The sequence below is a fragment of the Pan paniscus genome, chromosome 5 (genome assembly GCF_029289425.2).
Source record: "Pan paniscus chromosome 5, NHGRI_mPanPan1-v2.0_pri, whole genome shotgun sequence".
In the NCBI taxonomy this organism is placed as follows: Eukaryota; Metazoa; Chordata; class Mammalia; order Primates; family Hominidae; genus Pan; species Pan paniscus.
Genome location: NC_073254.2, coordinates 68707093 through 68728397, shown reverse-complemented (window position 1 = coordinate 68728397; position 21305 = coordinate 68707093). Strand labels below are relative to the sequence as shown.

General features: G+C 35.8%; 1 protein-coding gene across 14 annotated transcripts in view; it reads right to left on the bottom strand.

The window, feature by feature from the left end:
- MLIP (muscular LMNA interacting protein) overlaps positions 1-21305 on the bottom strand; it is a 167763-nt gene that overhangs the window by 11473 nt on the left and 134985 nt on the right. The window lies entirely within an intron of this gene.

Below are 21305 nucleotides of genomic sequence, written 5' to 3'. Positions count from 1 at the left end.
CTCTGAGGAAGACTCTAACCTTGGCTGCTAGGGAGGCCAAGGAGGTCTCCACCTGACATTTCCTCAGGTTTCCCTTCGTTCCAACAGACATTCAAGAATGGAGCCAGTTTTTGTTTAAAGTTATAGCTTCACTAAATCCAAGCCCTTACACTCTGTTCCCAACTATAAAATCCTTTGGGTATCATAGCAACAGGACTCCTTCTAGCTTCCTGAGACCATTGCTTTAAATAGAAGCATGATCTGGCCCTAGAGCCAACTAGAAATCTAAATAGCATTCCAGGAAGCAGCTGGAAGCACCTACTTTCTCCTGTTCATCAGAGTCTCCTGAGATCTTAAGTATGGCTTAGGATCAGACTCTAGGTACTGCTTCAAACTTCAAACCCAAGTGATTTATCCTGGAAATAGCACAGTCATTGGTATAAGTAGGTTAAGTAGTACAATATCTATATGAATCATCACAGTTTGTACAATGTCAAACGTCCAACCTTCTAATCTCCTAAAACAGAAAAGAAGAATCATCTTGAAATTTTAAAATCTTGGTAATATCCTAATAAAGCATTCAACTGAGATTAGAAAAGCAATCGAGTCATTATGTGATGCCTACTGTTATATTCCATTCTTCCTTTCTAATACAGGTATTCAGTAATTTTAATCCGTTTTATTTTAATCTTGAATTTCAAAAACTATGTGTTGATTATCCTAATCAATGAAAGAGAACAGAAAATGACTGATCCTAATGAATTGGTAATCCTCAAATCATTTATATTTAGCTTTGGCATGCTTTCTTCTGTTTATGATCTTTTATCACAGTAGATTTGCCTTTTTAATATTCTTAAGCTGACTAAAAATGTGATATTAATGTGTTGTGAAGATTTATGGATTTAGTCATAATAATTTATTACATACTCACATAATAAATTCTTTATATGGGTTTGTTCATTTAGTTTTCACAACAACCTGGTAAGGTGACCACTAGTAATACTCTGTTTCACAGATGAGGAAACTAAAGCACTGAGAGGTAGAATAACTTGTTCAAGGCCCAAAACTAGTGAGTGGAACATCCATGCTGGAATCTAGACTGAGAGTATGCAGAGACTGTGCTCTCAAAGCAAGTGTGAGGTGGCAATATGCCCATGGGAAGATATGCAGGAAAAAGAAGCGGGAAAGACAGAGAGACAGGGGAAGTGAATGGAGTATGACATACAGCAAAGGGAAAAGCCAGGCACTGAAGTCAAGGGTGTCCCATTCGCAGACCAGGAGCATCTCAGGGCTGGCTGGTACAGCTATGAAAGGCCACACAAGAGACACAGTATAATGGAGCTTATATGTCAGATGAGGAGTCTGAGCTTAATTATCTTAGGCAGTGAAAAGTCGTTCAAGTACTTTAAGTAGGGGACATGTGTGGTCATGTGGTCAGATTTCTCATTTCAAAAAAGTTACTGTGGCTGATGTGCAAAATATGGAAATATGTGGATTGGAAGATATTTAAATAATGCATGAGAGATGTGGCGGCAGGGCAGGAAAGTGGGTGGGGGGGAAGGGAGGGAGGAAGGGAAGGAAGGAAGGAAGGGAGGGAGGGAGGGAGGGAGGGAGGAAAAAAAGATTTTAATAAAAATATGATCTCAGAAAATACAATAGACTCAAGTTTTCTGGGTAACTCTAGCCTTCCTACTTTCCAGGATGAGCAAAGAAGCAGAGGGTAGATATGTTGCTATTTTGCTGATTAAGGAAGAAAAACTGGGAACAGAGAGAAATGTTGAATGCTAAAACCTCTGCCAACTGCAGAGGCTTTGTAATGCATGAGGACTAGAGATGTCAAATGGGGAGGACAGTAACACATAGTACGAAAATTTTGCCAGTCAGAATGGAAACAGTGAAACTAAGCATTAAAACAAGTACTGGCTGGGTGTGGTGGCTCACACCTGTAATCCCAGCACTTTGGGAGGCCTAGGCGGGTGGATCACAAGATCAGGAGTTTGAAACTAGCCTGGCCAACATGGTAAAACCCCATCTCTACTAAAAATACAAAAATTAGCTGGGCATGGTGGTGTGTGTCTGTAGTCCCAGCTACTCAGGAGGCTGAGGCAGGAGAATTGCTTGAACCCGGGAGGCAGAGGTTGCAGTGAGCCAAGATCACAACACTGCACTCTAGCCTGGGCGACAGAGCAACACTCCATGTAAAAAAAAAAAAAAAAAAAAAAAAAAACGAGTTCTACGTAGGTGTAAGCCTTGCTATGCAGAGAGTAGATGAATATTACAGGGCAGAGAGAGTCATCCAAGCTGGCATACTTGATGGTAAACACTGTGGAAAACAAACTACTATGTTGCCTCAAAGAAAAAAATAACTAAAAAGTTACTAATATTAACATCAGAGCATTATTTAACATGGAAAGATAAATGAAATGGAAAATTCAAGAGAATTGAGACAAAGCATGCTTTTATCCTGGATAGAAAATCCAGTCCTAGATATTGTATAACAGATTAACTCAACCTTTGTTCACTCACCACTGTTGGATAAACACATTTGAATAAAACATTCAGTTGATTTTTATTACACTTTTGGTCACAGCTGCCACCAAACTAACATAAAGCCTTGTGAAGTGTTTGTCACTAGCATGCTGCTTTCTCAAAAATATCACTGCCTCTTCCAAGGTAATATAAACCACACCCACAAAGAGAGAAAATCCCCTCACACCAACTGAAGAAATGAGAATGTAACAACTAGAAAAAAAATGGCAAAATGTGGTTAAATCAGTTAATTAAGTCTTTAATGTACACAAGAAGTGGAATTTAGAGCTTTAGCTTTTGTGAAACGGTTCTCTCTTTTTGAGCAGAGATAAAGTATGTTTTCTGGACTGCCCGAAATTGTGAAGCTGAGGGAGTGTTACAGGAAGTTTTAACATGTTAAAATCACCACGGGTGCCATACATTCCATCCAGAATTCACTTCTTTAGGATTGCTTTTATGTTCAACCACATCCTCTTGTCAACGTCCTTCACACCATTTGTCTTCAGTCGTCTGTACCTTCTGCTTCTGTCTCTCCACTTAGATTTGTGAACTGCTAAGATAGAGCATAACCTTCTCAAGACCATCCCTCAAAAGCGACATTACAAATTATTGTAGCAATACCCACATCAAATACTGTCTGTTTCATAAGTCTAATGTTGTCATTACAAGACTAGATGCCATTGGAAGTCATAGGTTATAAATAACTAAAACTAACTCATTGTTAGTTGTTCTGTACTTAGCATAGGACCCAACCAGCACAGAGTAGACACTGAATGAATAAATTAATAAAAGAAAGGAAGAATTCGATGGCTACAGAAAAGAAACAGTTTTCCGACTTGTAAAATTAAAGAATTCTGAATTAGTGAGGTCTTAGGAAGTATTAACTGAATGCCTAAAAGACATCCTTTGTATGAGATTTTGAAAACTGAAGATCCTTCAAGTAGAGCTATCACACAAGTAAGTTCTATTTGATCCTCATATTTCTTTTGCTTTAAAAAGAATTAAATTTAATTGTCAGTGTTTAAGTCCATAGATTATACATGCCGGTTTGTATTTCTGGTTTCTCTTGAACTGTTCAAAGATCTTCCAACACTAACCTTGCAATTTTGTGACTCTGGACAGTAGCCTGTGCCTTTTAGATGAAGCTAAAGATCTCATATAAACATAGTCCCCACCACTCCTATGAGGAGGCCAGAGGTCAGAGGTTACCTATTATCATGATTATGTACATAATCATGATTATATACATATCATGATAATATGTTATAGGTTATATTTATTATCATTATCTATATTATATATTATATGTTATAATATATTATATTTATATTATATATTATGTTACAATATATTATATTTATATTATATATTATGTGTTATAATATATTATATTTATATTATATATTATGTGTTACAATATATTATATTTATATTATATATTATGTGTTACAATATATTATATTTGTATTATATATTATGTGTTACAATATATTATATTTATATTATATATTATGTGTTACAATATATTATATTTATATTATATAATATGTGTTACATTATATTTATATTATATATTATGTGTTACAATATATTATATTTATATTATATATTATGTGTTACAATATATTATATTTATATTATATATTATGTGTTACAATATATTATATTTATATTATATATTATGTGTTACAATATATTATATTTATATTACATATTATGTGTTATATTATATTTATATTATATATTATGTGTTATAATATATTATATTTATATTATATATTATGTGTTATAATATATAATATTTATATTATATGTTATATTATATTTATATTATATATGTTATAATATATTATATTTATATTATATATCATATAATATATAATATATATACTATATATTATATATACTGTGTTTATATATATATATTCCTGATTATATAATTATTATCTGTCTCTCCATATATATATATATATATATATATATATATATATATGGAGAGACAGATTATATATATATATGTATGTGTGTGTGTATATATATATATATATATATATATATGGCTTGTTTCATTCACTTTGGAGATATGCCTAGCCCAATAAAGTATTTGTGTTTTTAATCCCTGATTTACAACATATCACAGTGTGCTAGAGGAACCCAGGAAATCTTGTAAATTTCAGATTCTGGCAGGGTAGTTGTGGAGAAGGCCCTGAGATTCTGCATTTATGACAGGCTGTCAGCTGGTGCTGGTGCTACCACAGGTTGAATAGTAAAGTCATTGCCAATATCTTTGTATGAATTGATGAAATGAATTTGTTTCAAATATTTATCTATTCCAACTAAAATTAACTATACTCAAAATGTCCTAATCAATTCAGATACATTGGAGTTGTATAGTTAGATCATTTACCACACATTTGATTATTAAATACCTGCTAATAGGTCAGGCACTTGGCTAGATGTTAGGGATATAACAATCAGTGAACAGACATTGTCACCTGCCTTGAAGACTACAGTCTAGCAGGAGAGACAGATAGTAATTATATAATCAGGAATATATAAGTACAAACACAAAATAATGTGTTAGGAAGTAAAAGTACTGAGTCTTATCAGGGTTCATAATAGATGAATCTAACCTAAACTAAAAGGATGAAGGCATATTTTTCCCAGAGGCTGAAATTTCAGGGATGCTACCTCATAGGAATAAGAAGCATGATGAGTGAATATGGAATTAGTCGCTGAGAAGAAATTACTCACAATTGGACTGGTTGAAAAATAGGGAGAAAATTCAGGTGGATGGGTAAAATGAGTGAGAGAGAGATGTCAGAAACTGAGGACAGAGAATTACTATGAAGAATTCGTATGCATCAACTTCACTTCAGTGTCATCTGTAAGCCCTTGAAAGTGCTTATTAAATGAATGAACACTGTTAAATATGAGTTTTCCTGCAAAGGGCATGATCTCATTCCTTTTTATGACTGTGTAGTATTCCATGGTGTATATGTACCAAATTTTCTTCATCCAGTCTATCATTGATGGGCATTTGGGTTAATTCCATGTCTTTGCTATTGTGAATAGTGCTGCAGTGATCATACACATGCATGTGTCTTTATAATAGAATGATTTATATTCCTTTGGGTAAATACCCAGTAATGAGGTTACTGGGTCAAAAGATATTTGTGTCTCTAGGTCTTTGAGGAATTTCCACACTGTCTTCCACATGGTTGAACTAATTTGCACTCCCACCAACAGTGTATAAGTGTTTCTTTTTCTCCACAACCTCGCCAGCATCTGTTATTTTTTGACTTTTTATTAATACCCATTCTGACTGGTATGAAATGGTATCTCATTGTGGTTTTGATTTGCATTTCTCTAATGATCAGTGATGCTGGGCTTTTTATCATGTGATTGTCGGACGCATCATCCTTAGTGAAATAACACAGGAACAGACAACCAAATACTGCATGTTCTCACTTGTAAGTGGGAGCTAAATGATGAGAGCACATGGACACATAAAAGGGAACAGACACTGGGGCCTATCAGAGGGTGGAGGGTGGGAGGATGGAGACAGTCAGGAAAAACAACTAATGAATACTAGGCTTAATACCTGGCTGAGGAAATAATCTGTATGACAAATCCCCTTAACGTACATTTACCTATGTAACAAACCTGCACATGGACCCCCAAACTTAAAATAAAAGTAAATAAACATATATATACACACACGTGTATACATGTGTATATATATGTGTGTGTATATATATGTGTGTGTATATATATATGTGTGTGTGTGTGTGTGTGTTTTCCTCATTTCCCCAAAGACATTTCCCCAAAAGACTGCAAGCTGCTTGAGAATAGGTCTCATCATATCCTAGCAGTTGTGCACCAAACACTAGTTGATTGGTTTTACTGCTCACAATTCTATAACCTGGAATAAAACATAGGCAATGCTCTGAGTTTTTTCTTTATTGAGGCCTGTGGATAATACATGCTATGTGGAAAAAGCTCCTCTCAATGATAGAAATATGCCTCTCATATCAAAAAAAAGAATTGGCTATATGTCTTAAAGATTTAATCTGTATTAGGCCAAATATCAAAAATATATTACAACATTTATTAATATTTATTTTTAGGATTTAAATATTTATTTTTTGAATTCAAAAGTAGAGCATATATTTGTGGTGATGCCCAAAGGTTCCCAAGTTTGTCTATCTAATTAATTCCCTTTGTGACCTGGGGAAAATCACTTCGTGTCTGGGCTTTAGGTTTTCATCTTTAAAGTCTGGGCCCTAAATAGATGAGTTTCAGTTCCTCTTTTACTTGGATAATTCATTGGTTCCATGATGCTTAAGCAAAAAAAATCTACTGATTGATAACTGATGCTATCTCAGAAATAAAGGTCTTCTTTATGGCATCTCCTGCACTGAGCCATAGCTGAGGTAGAATTTATGCTGATGGGGATGGTAAAATGAACTCCCCAATCTTAACTGGAATCCTTAATATCGGTTCTTAGTTCTGCTTATTTATTCCTTGTATGAACTGTTACAAACTATTAAGTTTCACAACATTCTTTTGTGTATTCCCTTGGTTATTATATATTCACTTGATAATACATGTTGGTTGGTATATTCTGTTGAAATGCATGTTAATTGTTTCGTAAGCCCACCAAACACTCACTACTGAATATTGGTCATTAATATTGTTATATTGGAGTCCCAATTCTAAGAATACTAATAAGAAAACATAGGAATTTTCTGTCCTGATCTTTGTAATAGATCTGAAATATGATGGAAAACTCCTAAATTATGCTATTTTTATTCTTGGCCTTTCCTCTTCCATCCCAAGAGATAAAGACTTAAGGCATGTTAGAATTTCTTCTTCCAAAGACCACTTTCTAGACATCAGTGTAAGGGAATTTTTGTCTGTTCATTATTGTATGTCCAGCCTGTTTAAAAACAAATACCACATCCTATTGTTGACTTACATTTTTCATCGAGAGTTGTTTCTTTCTCAACTAGAAAACCACTTCCCTAAGGGGATTAACTACACCATTCACTTTTTTCAGTGCACAGCTCCCAGGTTATAATGAAAACAGAGTAAAACATGTATTCTAACACCAGTTCTCAAAACAAATTCCAGAAGTCGAAATTGGAATTGACAAGGAAGCATATTTGTTGTTCTTTTTGTCTATCCTTTAAGAGAACACTTCGTTACTTAGTACTACAGGCAAAACATCATTTTCAATTGTTTTCAATATCATACCAGTCTAGTACAATCATAAATCAAATGTCTATTTCTTCACAAAATAAAATATTGGTGGAATATTTTTCTCTCTCCGTTTTTTATCTTCTATAGATTATAAGGAATATTGTACCTCTTATTCCAGTGTGACATAAAATAGAATATAAACAGCTGTGTATTAATACTCTCGAGTTCATAAAAGTTTTTGGAATCCTGCCCCTGCGTTAATACCATCCAAGGTCTTCCTAATTTGCCACCAGTTACCTCTAAGTTGCAGGAAATCTATCCCAGATCCCAGGTGTAATATCAACAGATGTCAATTGATGTGTTGCAAGGATTTGGAAGAGTATTTAAGAAAATAAATAGGTATGACTGTGATAGGGTCAAGCCATCCCCTCTCACCTTAGACCCCGTACCAGATCCCATTCCACTCTCCTCTAGCAGTACACCCCCAAGAGCATCACTAAGGATGTGGGGGCCAAGAGTTGGTTGAGGAGGGAGAGGGTATGTGGTTGGTTGGCAGGCAGATGAGCTAAGGACTGTATGTCTATAGGTAACAGAAGGGCTTCTTTCTATATGGTGCCTGCCAGCCCCATCTTCCTGGCATTGGGCCACATTCCTCCATTCCCACACCTTCCTATGCATTATTTCAAACTACACTTCAAAGTTGTGTAAGCTTTTTCTGACCCTTTTACCATCTCCTTTATGTTTAATGCCTTTAAACTGTCAGTACACCCAGTGTTTTCCTTCCACCTCCGCTTCTTGCCCTACATGGTCTAACTATATGGTCCTGTCAGGCACTCTAACTTGGTCTTAGATTGTGGCCATTCCTGAGCCAACTGATGAAGTCTAAAATCTTCCTTCTGGAGAATCTGTCTTCTTTTACTTCCAGCTATGTTCTTGCTAGAACCACAAACTAACAGCTATGATGGTTTTTTATTCAAACTTCAAAGGATAAAATAAATGAGGTATTTACTGATCGCTAAGAAGCCCTTAAAGAAAACTCTCCACTGTCAGTCAGTTTCAGCCATCCCAGAGTGAGATCTTTTGAGAATTGGAAGGAAAATGTTCATAGTACTGCCAAATTTGCCTACGATATCACCTGGGATTTTATAAACTGTTAAAAGTTCATTCAAATATGGGATGATTAAAATATATTCTCAGGCATTCAAGGCCTTGGAATATTTGCTAAATAAAAACCTGTCTTAAAAACTTTCTTGGGTCAAGGACTTAAATAAAAAGAGAAAGACATACAGGAGGATGCTACAGGAAATATGGGAAGAAAGGGTAATAAAGCAATCTGATTAAGTGTGTTGCTGCCATAAAAACAAAACAGAACAAACCACGAATTACTATGAAAAAGAAAGAGAGGAACTATAACCATAATATGTCAGAAATAAACACCTAGAATTCAACACTATCTATGTGATGGGAGGCAATGGAAGGGACCAAATGGACTTGTCTTACTAGAAGAAGATACAGATATCAATACAAGCATATAAATACGAATACAGACCTTAAGGACCATCAACAGCAAAACAAGGTTAAATACATTTTAAACCAGTAAATTAAAACTACACCTTTCCAATAAAAAACTGAAAAGCAGAAATAACAGATAAGTTATGAAAAATGTGATAATATGGCAGAATTAAGGTTATGTAATGAGATAATCTCAGGTATTAAGAGAAATGTCTCAAGATAAAAAAATCAAGATCAGAAAATATCTGGACAACAAGAGACATACACACAAATAAAAGTCATACAAATTTGAAAACCAAAGTAGGAAAAAGATTTGTCTCTCCAATATGAACCAAACTAAAAATAGTAGTTTTATTATCTTAAAAATGGAATTCAAGAAGAAATGCTATAAAGGGACAGAAAAAAAGATATTACATACTGGTAATAAAATCAATGAACCAGAAAATATGACTATCATAAACATATATTCCTAAAAATAGAGCCTCAAAGTATTAAGATTTTCCAGTGTTGGATTTCTAATGCTTTGAATGCAAGTCGTGGTCTTACACTTCATTTGAATGCCTTCATAAAGCTAAGAAAGTGTTTGATGTCTAATGGTGGCTAAATAAATATTTTTATAAAACCTGAGGAAGGGCCCACCCTCACAGTCATATTCTTTTTCCCCAAAAGAGATTTCCATTTGATTCACAGAACTTATGGAACATATGGCTTATATGAAGGCGAATGAGTATCATTATTTGATGGCTGTAAGTTAAATGTCTGAGTTGTGCTTTCATTAGTCACACATCAGTAAACTTCAACAAATTTAGCAATCTGAAAAAATTTTATGCTCATATTTTGGTGAAAGGAGTAAAACAGTGGTCACATTAAGCAAGATAAAGCAACATAGAAAAATTTTGCCCTGAAGTTTCAAAATAGGAGACTCCTTGGCTGTGCAAATATTACATAATGAAAATAGATTTTGTTGCATGGGATATGTAAAAGGATCACAAAATACATTATGGCAATGAGACAACTAGGTTGAACTATATGAAACTGATAAAATTGATATTTGTGTAGGTAAAAAGCTATTGAATAATGGCAGTTTCATGTGGTGCAACCTAAAGAAACTTTTTAAAAAAACCAAATAATAGCTTTTCAAGAAGGTTAGACAAGCAATTATGTTCAAAGGTAGACAAAATATATATTTTAAAAACTCAATTTGCAAAGATAAAATGCTTCTATCCTGGTTTTCATTACATTTCAGGGTTAATAATGCATGGCTCACAGCTGCCTCCTTCTACTGCGCGTTCACTCAGCTAAGACTATTGTCCTAACCCTGAGTTACTCGACTCTCTCTCATCCTACTGCCCACAGCCAATGGCTGACTGGTAAAGGGCATAAAAGGGTAGCTCCTTTGCATCAGGTGTGGATAACTCTGCAATTTATTCTCTAGAGCCTTCTCCCTATGAATTAAGAGAAGGCTGGCCTTGAACTGAAGTCACATTTGCTCAGCTCTTTGCCCCTCTCAATTTGAATTCACTCCCTTCTTTACAGGAAGCTTTTCTGAAGAACCCTCCCTCAATAAATCACCAATATCTGAACCGCTGTCTCAGGATCTGCTTTTAAGGAACCTGATTTAACATATCACACGAAGGAGAAGGGACAGGTGGCTGATATGTGTGGTGAAATAGAGAGTTCATTATCCCTTAGTGCCTCCATCAGAACAAGGTGCAAATGGATGGCAGTTTATTTTCTCTCTGTCCATAAAATACAAGCATAGTCAGTAAATTCCAAAGGCCAGCATGTTATTTTACAAGAGCTTTAACAATCATGTTTCTCAAAGTATAAAACTGTTAATCTGCCTACCTGCAACCATACATCTCTTTCCAATTACCAAATTCCTAATTTCTTAAATGATTTTATTTAAAAATATTACAATGAAAAATTCCAGCTAGATACTATATGTCCAATGCCAGACAACACATGAGCTCGGGGCAGGTGTTCTTGCTACTAAGATTAAGCCAAAAAGAGAAATATGAAAAAGAAATTGATTGTTCTCAGTTTCCTGGAAAAAAATTTAAAAGTCAACTGTTTTATGATTGATTAAGTACACTTTAAGACTGGTAATTAGATAACCAGAAACATGCCCAGTTTCAAATTCCAGCCTGTCATTAAGGCATGTATTCTGTTGAAATGCTCTTTTTGCCCTCTAGTGGAGAACCTAGCTAAAAATGATTGATAATTCATTTTGCAAAACCACTTCTCTTAAAATATCTGCTCATTGACATTCATTTTTTAATGTTAAAAGTCAAATTAATTTGCATTTAGTCATTTTGAACAGAAGGTTCTTTGTGAATGAATTAAACACATTCATTCGTTTTGAAAACAATTTGGCATCGTCAAATAGTGTACATGTTTTGGCTTCCTGAAAAATCTTAAAACATTTTTAAAAACCCATTTTATATTTGATAAAGTCTTTTTTCCAATTCCAACAATCTCAAATATTTTATATTTTAATCATCTCGATAGCTATCTAATCTCCATTATCTTTAAAACCTTGTCAGAAAAGTTTTAGAATTGAGAGCAAAGCTGTTTATTTCTATGATGATTGAAAATAAATTACCTGGTTTATTCACACGGATTTCTAATCATACATAAAGTTAGAACATAAACATTATTAATGAAGAGGTTTGAGGGATGTTTTTGCCTCCAAAATTCAAGATGACTTTTTTCAATAAATGTGGCTGCCTCAGTACAATTTTGTCAGAGTACTAGATGATTAGTGGTTCTGTTAGCCACTAACCTTTGCAAAGTGGAAAGTTCTGCCAAAAGAATGTTGGTGCCTGGAGATGAAATGTGAAAAGCATTGTGGAATTCATAAGCCCAGGCTCTGCCAGTAACTCATGCCATGGCCTTGGGTATGTCACTTTGCATCTTTGGGCTTCAGCTTTCTTATCTGTAGACTGAAGGAAGTCAGATGGCCTCAGCAATTAGTTCTAGACCTGATTTACATATATGGTGCTGGGTTTGACCAAACGGAAGCCTGTGTGTGATTCCCGGGTGGTGGTGATGGTGAAAGTGGTGATGCTGCTTTATTGATAGACGTTAGGGAGGTATCTCAAAGAAAATTAATCAAGCATCAGCTTTTAAGCTATTCTGCAAAATTTTGTACAAATTATATATACTTTCTGAGCCTCAGTTTCTTCATATGTAAAAGAAAAAATAAACCCTACTTTATGATTGTTTTAAAATCTAAATAAAATGCTGCATGTGAAGTAAGTGGAATGTTGTCTACTTTTTCTAAATATGTTCCTTATAAAATTTCAGTGACTTCTCAACTCACTCCCTGCTTTTTCCCCCCAGTTCAGATAACTCATTATGTTCAGGAAGGTGGAAGCTATCTAGTAATCTTAATTGATGCTAACTTCACATTATAGTTTCTGATTCCAGTTGCTTCTTCAATGCTCTGGCCTGCTTTCATTTTCTCAAGTTTGCTCTGTTCCTTTTCTGTCTGTCTATGCTTGCTGCCCCCTCTAGCTGGAATGCCCAGTCCACTCCCAGCCTTCACTTCTTTTCAGGCCTCAGATTCAACACCATTTTCTCATTAAGTCTTTCCTGATTCATCAGACTGGATCAGGACCTCTGGTATATATACTCATACCTGCCCAAATGTCTTTTGCATGGCAGTTGTGACAGTTATCACTAAGTATTGAATTTTTTTCTTCTTTAATTTCTGTTTTCCCTATGTAGAAAATAAGGACTTGGAAAAGGCCCCCATGTCTCTGTCTGCTGGCTTTCCAGTGCATGGCCAGCACAAACACTGTGCTTTGCACCTAACAGATATTCAATACATCTTTATGAAATGAATAAATGTGTTTTGTCAACTTCCAGACTCCTGAGTTCCTAGACTTTATGTTGGAACAAAAAGGTTGCAAAGTCTATGCTTTTTGTTTTTAGTAAGAAATTAGGCTATTAGTTAGTCAAGGTTTTGGTAACCTTGAACCAAATCACTTAGTGTTCATTTTTCTAATTTTGAAGCTATGTACAATTGTAGACTGCTTATCTCAAAGAGCTGTTCCTTTATTCTTAACATATACTCATAAAAGATTTTTCACATCTTTAGATTTAAATATTTACAGCATATATTAGAAAAGTAAATTGTTATTTGAAGCAGTAGGGGAAGGTTAGAATTACTTCAGATTTTCCTTTCTCCAGATAAGTCATAATCTCTATTAACTCTTGTTGATTGATCTTTGTTAAAATATCAGAAGAAACCTCTGGCAAAAAATATTTCAGAGGAGCTACCAAAAAAAATCAACCCATGCTTGAAAATATGACTATAATATTAATATTTTAGTTTTTATTGGATTTCTGCAGATTTACAAGGTCAATTCTCTGAGTAGCAAAGCAATGATAATACCAATTTACATGCTCTCAATAACGTTACCAATATAAACGTTACACACGTACTAAATTTGAAAATAAATAAGTAGAAGAAGAAATGAACAAGGAAAGTCAACCTTCAATGTTTACAGGGTGAAATATCCAAGGAGTTTAAGAAAAGAATGCTCATGACCTAAGAAGCAGGCTAAAGCCAGCTTGTGAAGGGGCCTCTCCCACCTACCCACTCTGGACATGAAAGTTTCTTTCCTTTCTCTGTCCTCCTATGTCATTCACACAACATCAGACCACCATGAAAACTCACCAGAGGTTCCAGACTAGGTATGCCAACCCCTAATCCTCTATGATGGGGAAACAAAAGGAGTTAGCTCTCTATTGCTATTGTTTTTCATTTCTCCTATTTCCTATATGTGTATTTCTCATTCAGAATACATTTTGCTAGGTAGGCTCCCTGACGATTCTAATAGATGATTCTCCCTTGCCTTATTATAAGTGGAGTGATTCTTTACATAGAGAAGACAGAAATAACGCAAATAATTGAACTGAAAATACATCTATTTGCTCACTCTCATCCCCCTTTTTCATTTCAGACAAGTTATATTCCTTCTTTATTCTTAATCTACAATCTCAAGAGCAGCTGCTTAGAAAAAAGGCTAAGAAAAAATGATCAGTAAATATTCTGTTGACATATCATAAAGGTAAAATGTATTATAAGTAAATCTTCATCTTTTTTAGCAAAAACATAATTCTAACATAAATAATTGCTATAATTTAAAATATGTTTATGAAAAGGGCACTTTAATTTTTTAAAAAAGGAAATCATAAGAAAGTACATGTTGGTGGCTATGGTATTTTTTCAAAGAGAAAGGACTTTTAATAGCTGAAGTAGCATACCAGAAAAAGTTATACACCTTCTGATTCAGTAAGTCTATGAATACTGAATGTGTAAACACTCAGGCCCAATTGTAAACATTACAAGCACATGGGGACAATTTTGATTAACAGCTAAACCCAATATTTCATAACTTATTCTAATAAAAAAATCCTAAGCTAATATACTAGATAGGTTACAGTATATACTATATTATAGTATATATACATACACTCTCTCCATATATATTTAATTTAACAGTTGTGTTTCCTTTTACTTACTAGAAGTTATATGAGGAAAAAATAATTATAATCTAGTACTTACAAACATGCCAATATAATTTTTCTTTTAAAGTTTTTTATAAGAAAGTTCATTTTCTTGCTGAATCATTAGAGAATTTAAAAGGCAAAAAAAGAGAAACGTCTGTTATTATAGGGGAAGCATAGTGTTTTCTATGAGGTAAAAACTTTGAGGTCGCCCGGTTCTTGGGATTTCTAAATTTTTTAAGTTGTAAGTAGGCTTAGGAATCTGCTTTTTTCTTTTGATTTTTTTTTATTTTTTGAGACGGAGTCTCACTCTGTCGCCAGGCTGGAGTGCAGTGGCGCGATTTGGGCTCACTGCAACCTCCACCTCCTGGGTTCAAGCGATTCTCCTGCCTCAGCCTCTCGAGTAGCTGGGACTACAGGTGCGTGCCACCACGCCCAGCTCATTTTTTCTATTTTTAGTAGAGATGGGGTTTCACCATGTTGGCCAGGATGGTCTGGAACTCCAGACCTCGTGATCCGCCTGCCTCAGCCTCCCAAAGTGCTGGGATTACAGGCGTGAGCCACCGTGCCCGGCCAGGAATCCGCACTTTTCTAAAGCTCCCCAGATAATTCTGAAGCAAACAGCCCAATCTGAGTCCTAAAGTTAGGGTTTTGAAACCGAACTAAATGTCCTACTATTACAGCTGAAGAGACAGAAACCTGCAGGAAGAGAGTGAAATGTGTGGCACAATAACATTTACGTAAATTATGTCATATGCACACAAAATAACACTGCAACTTTTGAAAGAAAATGCACAAACATACACATCACATAGTTTAGAATATTTCTCTGGGGGCAGAAAGGAAAGAAGAGTGAGAAATGGGAATTAAAGGAAATACATATGTGAATAAATCAGAAAGCAATAAAAAATAGGCCGTAATAAAAGTAAAAAGGTATTTAAGATGAGAGTAATGGTCTACGAGTTATACTGATGGATTGTTTCTTCACTCCAGCACCAAAATTCTATTATAGTAGCTAGATGCTAAAAAATGTATAAAGCTGAATACTGAAGTTGGAATGTGACAGTTTTACTTTCATATATCACTTGATCCTGGTAACAATTCTATAATAGTGATTCTATTTTGTTGTTGTTGTTGTTGTTTGTCATTTCACAGGTAAGAAAGTTAAAGGAAGAGTTTGAATTACTTTTTCAAGTATAGGCATACAACAATTCATTGATTCTACAAAATAAATACAGCAACTGATGCCTCATTACAAATAGACTCTGCAGATGAATTTTAACTTGCGTTTCACTATAAGTAGAGTGACTTTATGCTTACTGATTAAACAGGATACTTCTGATAAACAGAGGGGCACTAAAAATATTGAAATCATATAATTTTAAAAATATTTATTGACTGGAAGGGTTTATTATAGTGGTAGACATAAATATTTCTTTTCAAAACACTTTTTTTATTTTATTTTTTATTTTTAGACAGAATCTTGCTCTGTCACCCAGACTGGAGTGCAGTAGTGCAATCCTGCCTCACTGCAACCTCCACCTCCTGGGTTCAAGTGATTCTCCTGCCTCAGCCTCCCTAGTAGCTGGGACTACAGGCATGTGTCACCATGCCCAGCTAATTTTTTTTTTTTTTTTGTATTTTTAGTAGAGATGGGGTTTCACCATGTTGGATGTTGGTCAGGCTGGTCTTGAACTCCTGACCTCAAATGATCGGCATACCTCAGCCTCCCAAAGTGCTAGAATTACAGGCATGAGCCACCGCACCCAGCCTCAAAACTATTTAAAAAATAAAATTCTTCAAAAAATAGAACAAAACATTATATACATATATAATGTTTCTATTCATATATGTGTATGTGTGTGTATATATATAATATATACATATATATAATATATATATATGTTTAAATGGCCCAGACTGATCAGAACACATGATCATCTACATAGGAGTATACATTTTCCTGTCTATGTGAGAGATCTTAAAGGTCATGCCCTGACCTTGAGCAATGACAACAGCCTGGGGTCTGCAAGTGAGAGTGTTCAGGCTATGAGGGGTTCTGGGCAAGACGGGAGAGGTAGGAGACGAACAGTCTTCTCTGGCTATGAAGTGAAAGCCATAGTGGTAGAGATTTTTTAAGAGACTACTCCAGATATAAATACTGAAATATGCAAATGGAAAGGCTAGAGAACTCTAGAACTAGCCCTTGCATAAAAACTTACAATAGAATTTAACAGCAGTGGAAGAAAGGGGAGAATCCACAGTATATGTGAAGAAATCTGCCATACTTATTTATCTCTTTCATGAGACAGAAGCAGACTTGAAATAAAATAGTGTATGGTTACAAACAACACACAAAGATCATGCATTTTTAGAAAACTAAAAGTGAAATAAAATGGCTCCACTGTCACAAACTTGGCGTCAAATATTTTTTTTTTAAATGAAAGAAAAAATATCCTCAAGGACGGCTGTGAATTTTCTCCTGGGGCTTTAAAGCTGTCTCTCTGTCTATAAAGATCCTATTTTTGCTTGTAAAACCTCTCAAGCTTTCACTGTAAATAGAGCCTTCTTGCTTAGGAAATCTCAGCCTTGCTTCTGCCAACAGATCAGAAAAGTCATCCTGACTGTGAAGGCTTAGTCCTCACTCCTCTAGTTTCTATTCACAGACTGGCCATGTGTTTCTCGTTTGTTTGCTGGTGCAAACTTGGCAGAGTAGAGACTCAAGGGAGAAAACAATAAGTGATAACTTCCTGTCTACATGGCTTGTAGTTATGCTAAATAAAAGGGAGAAAATGTAGTTGGAATAAGAAAAGAGAACAAAGTGCATAAAACTGAGTAATTAAGTGGGAATACTGAAAGTAGGCCAGAAGAATTGGAATTTTAGGGTGACTTAAAAAGAGAGGTATACCTTGGAAATTACGAGAGTAGAAGATAGAAGAAATGAGAAGGGGTGAATGGAGGAAAGAAGAAAAGTCATGGACAGTGATAAGCTTAGATACTTCATGTGTGTGTTAGTTTTCTCACCTTAGGGCCAGGTAAGTAAGCTGAGACACATGTGGCCACATACTTATGGTGCCTAGGAAGAATATTATTTTTCTAAATGAGCTGAATTTTTAAAAATAGAAAATGGACTCCAGTAGGCCTTAATCTAGACATAAACAGGTGTGTTGTACATGGTACTTTGCTACCTTCAAAGATAAAAATATAATTTAAATGCATTGTAAAATGGGGGAAAAATGGACAAAATGACTATAGTAGATTAGATACAATTTTAAAATATTAACCCACACACACAGACACATCTTTCTTCTGTACCCTTTCTTGTTTCAGCAATATACATAGTCCAAAGCATAATATATCAAAAATAAAGAAAATATCCTGAAGACTTTTATTTTCTTTTGTTTGCTTTTGTGACAGGGTCTCACTTTGTTGCGCAGCCGAGAATGCAGTGGCACAATCACGGTTCAGTGCAGCCTTGACTTCCTGGGCTCAAACAATCCTCCCACGTCAGCCTCCTGGGTAGCTGGGACAACAGGTGCACGAAACCATGCCCAGCTAATTTTTCTTTTTTTTTTTTTTTTTTAGAGACAGTCTCCCTATGTTGTCCAGGCTGGTCTCTGGCTCCTGGGCTTAAGCAATCCTCCCACCTTGGCTTCTCAAAGTGTTGGGATTACAGGCATGAGCCACCTTAAGTTTTAACAGCCAAAGTTTTGATCTGCAGGAGCCTGGACTTCAAAATTAGATCATAAACATAAAATTTCATGAATATATATGTATATATGTTTATACAGATACATACAATGTAAGTCATTGAGCCACATATACCTTCTCAGTCCTTAACGTTTAAGCAGCAACCATCCTCTGAACTTCAAACTACCTGTTTCTACTTTTCTTTGCGTCAGGGCTCTGGGGGATTGATGCTGCCCCACCCCCTCTCCTCAAATAATGACTGCCAGAATTTCCCTCCTCCACCCCTCAGACAGCAGGGCTCTGAGCTGTGTTTCCCTACAGCAGCTCCCAGAGTTCCCCAGCCATATGAAGCTCCAGTTCCCCACAGTGGTCATCTGCTTGCTCACACACCCTTTACCAGATGCCTCTCCTCCTTGTCTCAGTCCCCACTCCCCTAACAGGCATTTCCTGGAACCACCTCCCAAAATAACTACTCATAAGTGACGGTCTTCTGAGAGAAAACCAAACAAAGGTACAATCACCCTCATTATTGATTATTCACAGCAGTTATGTCCTTAAAGCCTCCATGAGCATGGAATTCGTGAATACTAAACCATTTCTCCTGGGGAAAACCTGGATTAGGTTATTGCAAGTCTCTGGTTATATTTTCATCAACCAATCAATAAATAACCTGTTTTATGGGTGTTTACTGTTTAAAGACACATGTTTAATATATTATTAATTCATTAGCACCAAACTCATGGCCAACAGCACTATAACTCAAGCATAAGAGTAGCTTACCTAACATACTTATTTTCTCTTTAAGACACATCACAGCCTTCTTGAGCATAGGAACATTAGAAAGCCCTTCAACACTATGCTTAGGGGCCATTTTAAACAGCAAAATTACCAACAAAACACACAGAGATGCAAACAAAAACATGATACCAGAGAGAATGCAAAAAGGACAATTTTTTTTTTCTTTTAGACTGAGTTTTGGTCTTATTGCCCAGGCTGGAGTATAATGGAGTGATCTCAGCTCACTGCAACCTCCGCCTCCCGGGTTCAAGCAATTCTCCTGCCTCAGCCTCTTGAGTAGCTGGGATTACAGGTGTGCCACACCACACCTGGCTAATCTTTTGTATTTTTAGTAGAGACGTGGTTTCACCATGTTGACCAGGCTGGTCTCCAACTCCTGACCTCAGGTGATCCACCCGCCTTGGCCTCCCAAAGTGCTGGGATTACAGGCGTGAGCCACCGCACCTGGCTTTTAAAAAGGACAATTGTTTACAGCATGACAGCAAGAAAGCAGGGCATTGCCTTTTTCAAACTGAGCTGGGAACATAGAGGATTAGAATTTCTCCCTGTTCTGTGAATGTCCACAAATGACTAGAAGAGCAAACACAATGAGTGCTGATTTGGGGTTACAAATAAATTTTAGTGAGTAGATGAACTCACAAATACGGATGGTTTTGGAGTTCCCTATGGCAAAGGGGACACGAACAGAACAGAGAAAGATATGTAGGGCATCCAAGAGAATGGCTCTGAGATAGCTTCGCAAAGTTCACCTTGCTCCCAGCAAGCAGGTAATAATGTTCTCCCATGTAAGCTGTAGGGGCACAAAAGTAACTGACCTACAGTTGATAAGGACATGCCATGCTAGTGAAGAAAAAAGGATGTAACCATGTATTATATGGCTCATGGTTATATAACAGAAAGGAATGAGAACACCACAAGAGAAGGTCAGATGCCCCCTGCCTCCACAACCCCACCCTACCTATGCTCCCAACACACTCCATCAGATCTGTGGAAACTGGATATAGCCTTCAATAAAAGAAATATCCTCAACTGAGTGACATTATTCTAAACGAACTGGTAAATCCATAAGTTGACTCAGATTTAGTCTTTACTTGAAATAGAAATAATTATAATAATTCAAGCATCTGGGGATCCTAGTGAAAAAGTTAGGTAGTTGTAGAAATTGTTCATCATTAATAGATCTTTACTACCTTGCCTATACAGTGGGAAATAGCATATTATGTCACACCCTAGATAAACACCAAGACAAGCGCAACAAATAAATACAAGATGACCTATAATATTCATGAGATGCCTTGGCACAGGAAAAGAGTATAGAAATTGAAAGGAGAAAACAAATCATTTTGAGTACTGATGCATGGAGGAATGTCACAAAAGAGGAGGGATAATTTAACTTGGACTTAAAGTACAAGAATGGTTTGTGTAAGCAAGGAGAACATAGAAGGGTATTTTATATGGGAAAATGCATGAACAAGTAGAACAGTAAGGAATTTCCAAGGTGTGCCTAGAGGAAAATAAGAAAATCAGTTTAAGTAAAGTAAAAGAATAATAATAAAGACTAGTGTGAGAAAATATAAGAACACATTCAACTTGGTGAATGACTCAATATAAGGACAAGGCAGAAAAAGCATAAAGCATAACAGATGAATCAAGTTTTGAGTTTGGGGACTGAGAATTGTGATTTTCATGACAGAAGTAGAAAAGCCAGTGCAGAACTAGTTTGAGACAAAATGAATGATGAGTTTGAGGTGACAACATGACATCCTAGGGGAAATGATAAGCAAGCAGCTAAAGATATGAAACTGAATCTCAGTAGAGAAGCAGAATGGGAAGTGTAGATTTGAGACTTATCAGTACTAAGATAATCACTAAGGCCTGTGAGTGGGTAAATAGCTGAAGTGAGGCAATTAGAAAGAAGAGGTAGAGGAGCAAGAAGTGTCCACAAAGAAAGCAAAGAAGGAGCAGTCGGAAAGTTAGAATGTGCATATTATCCCAAGAGCAGAGTGAGGAGAGAAATGCAAGAGGAAATGATCAACTGTGTCAGGAAATTCAGCTGAATTTGCTGACAACCA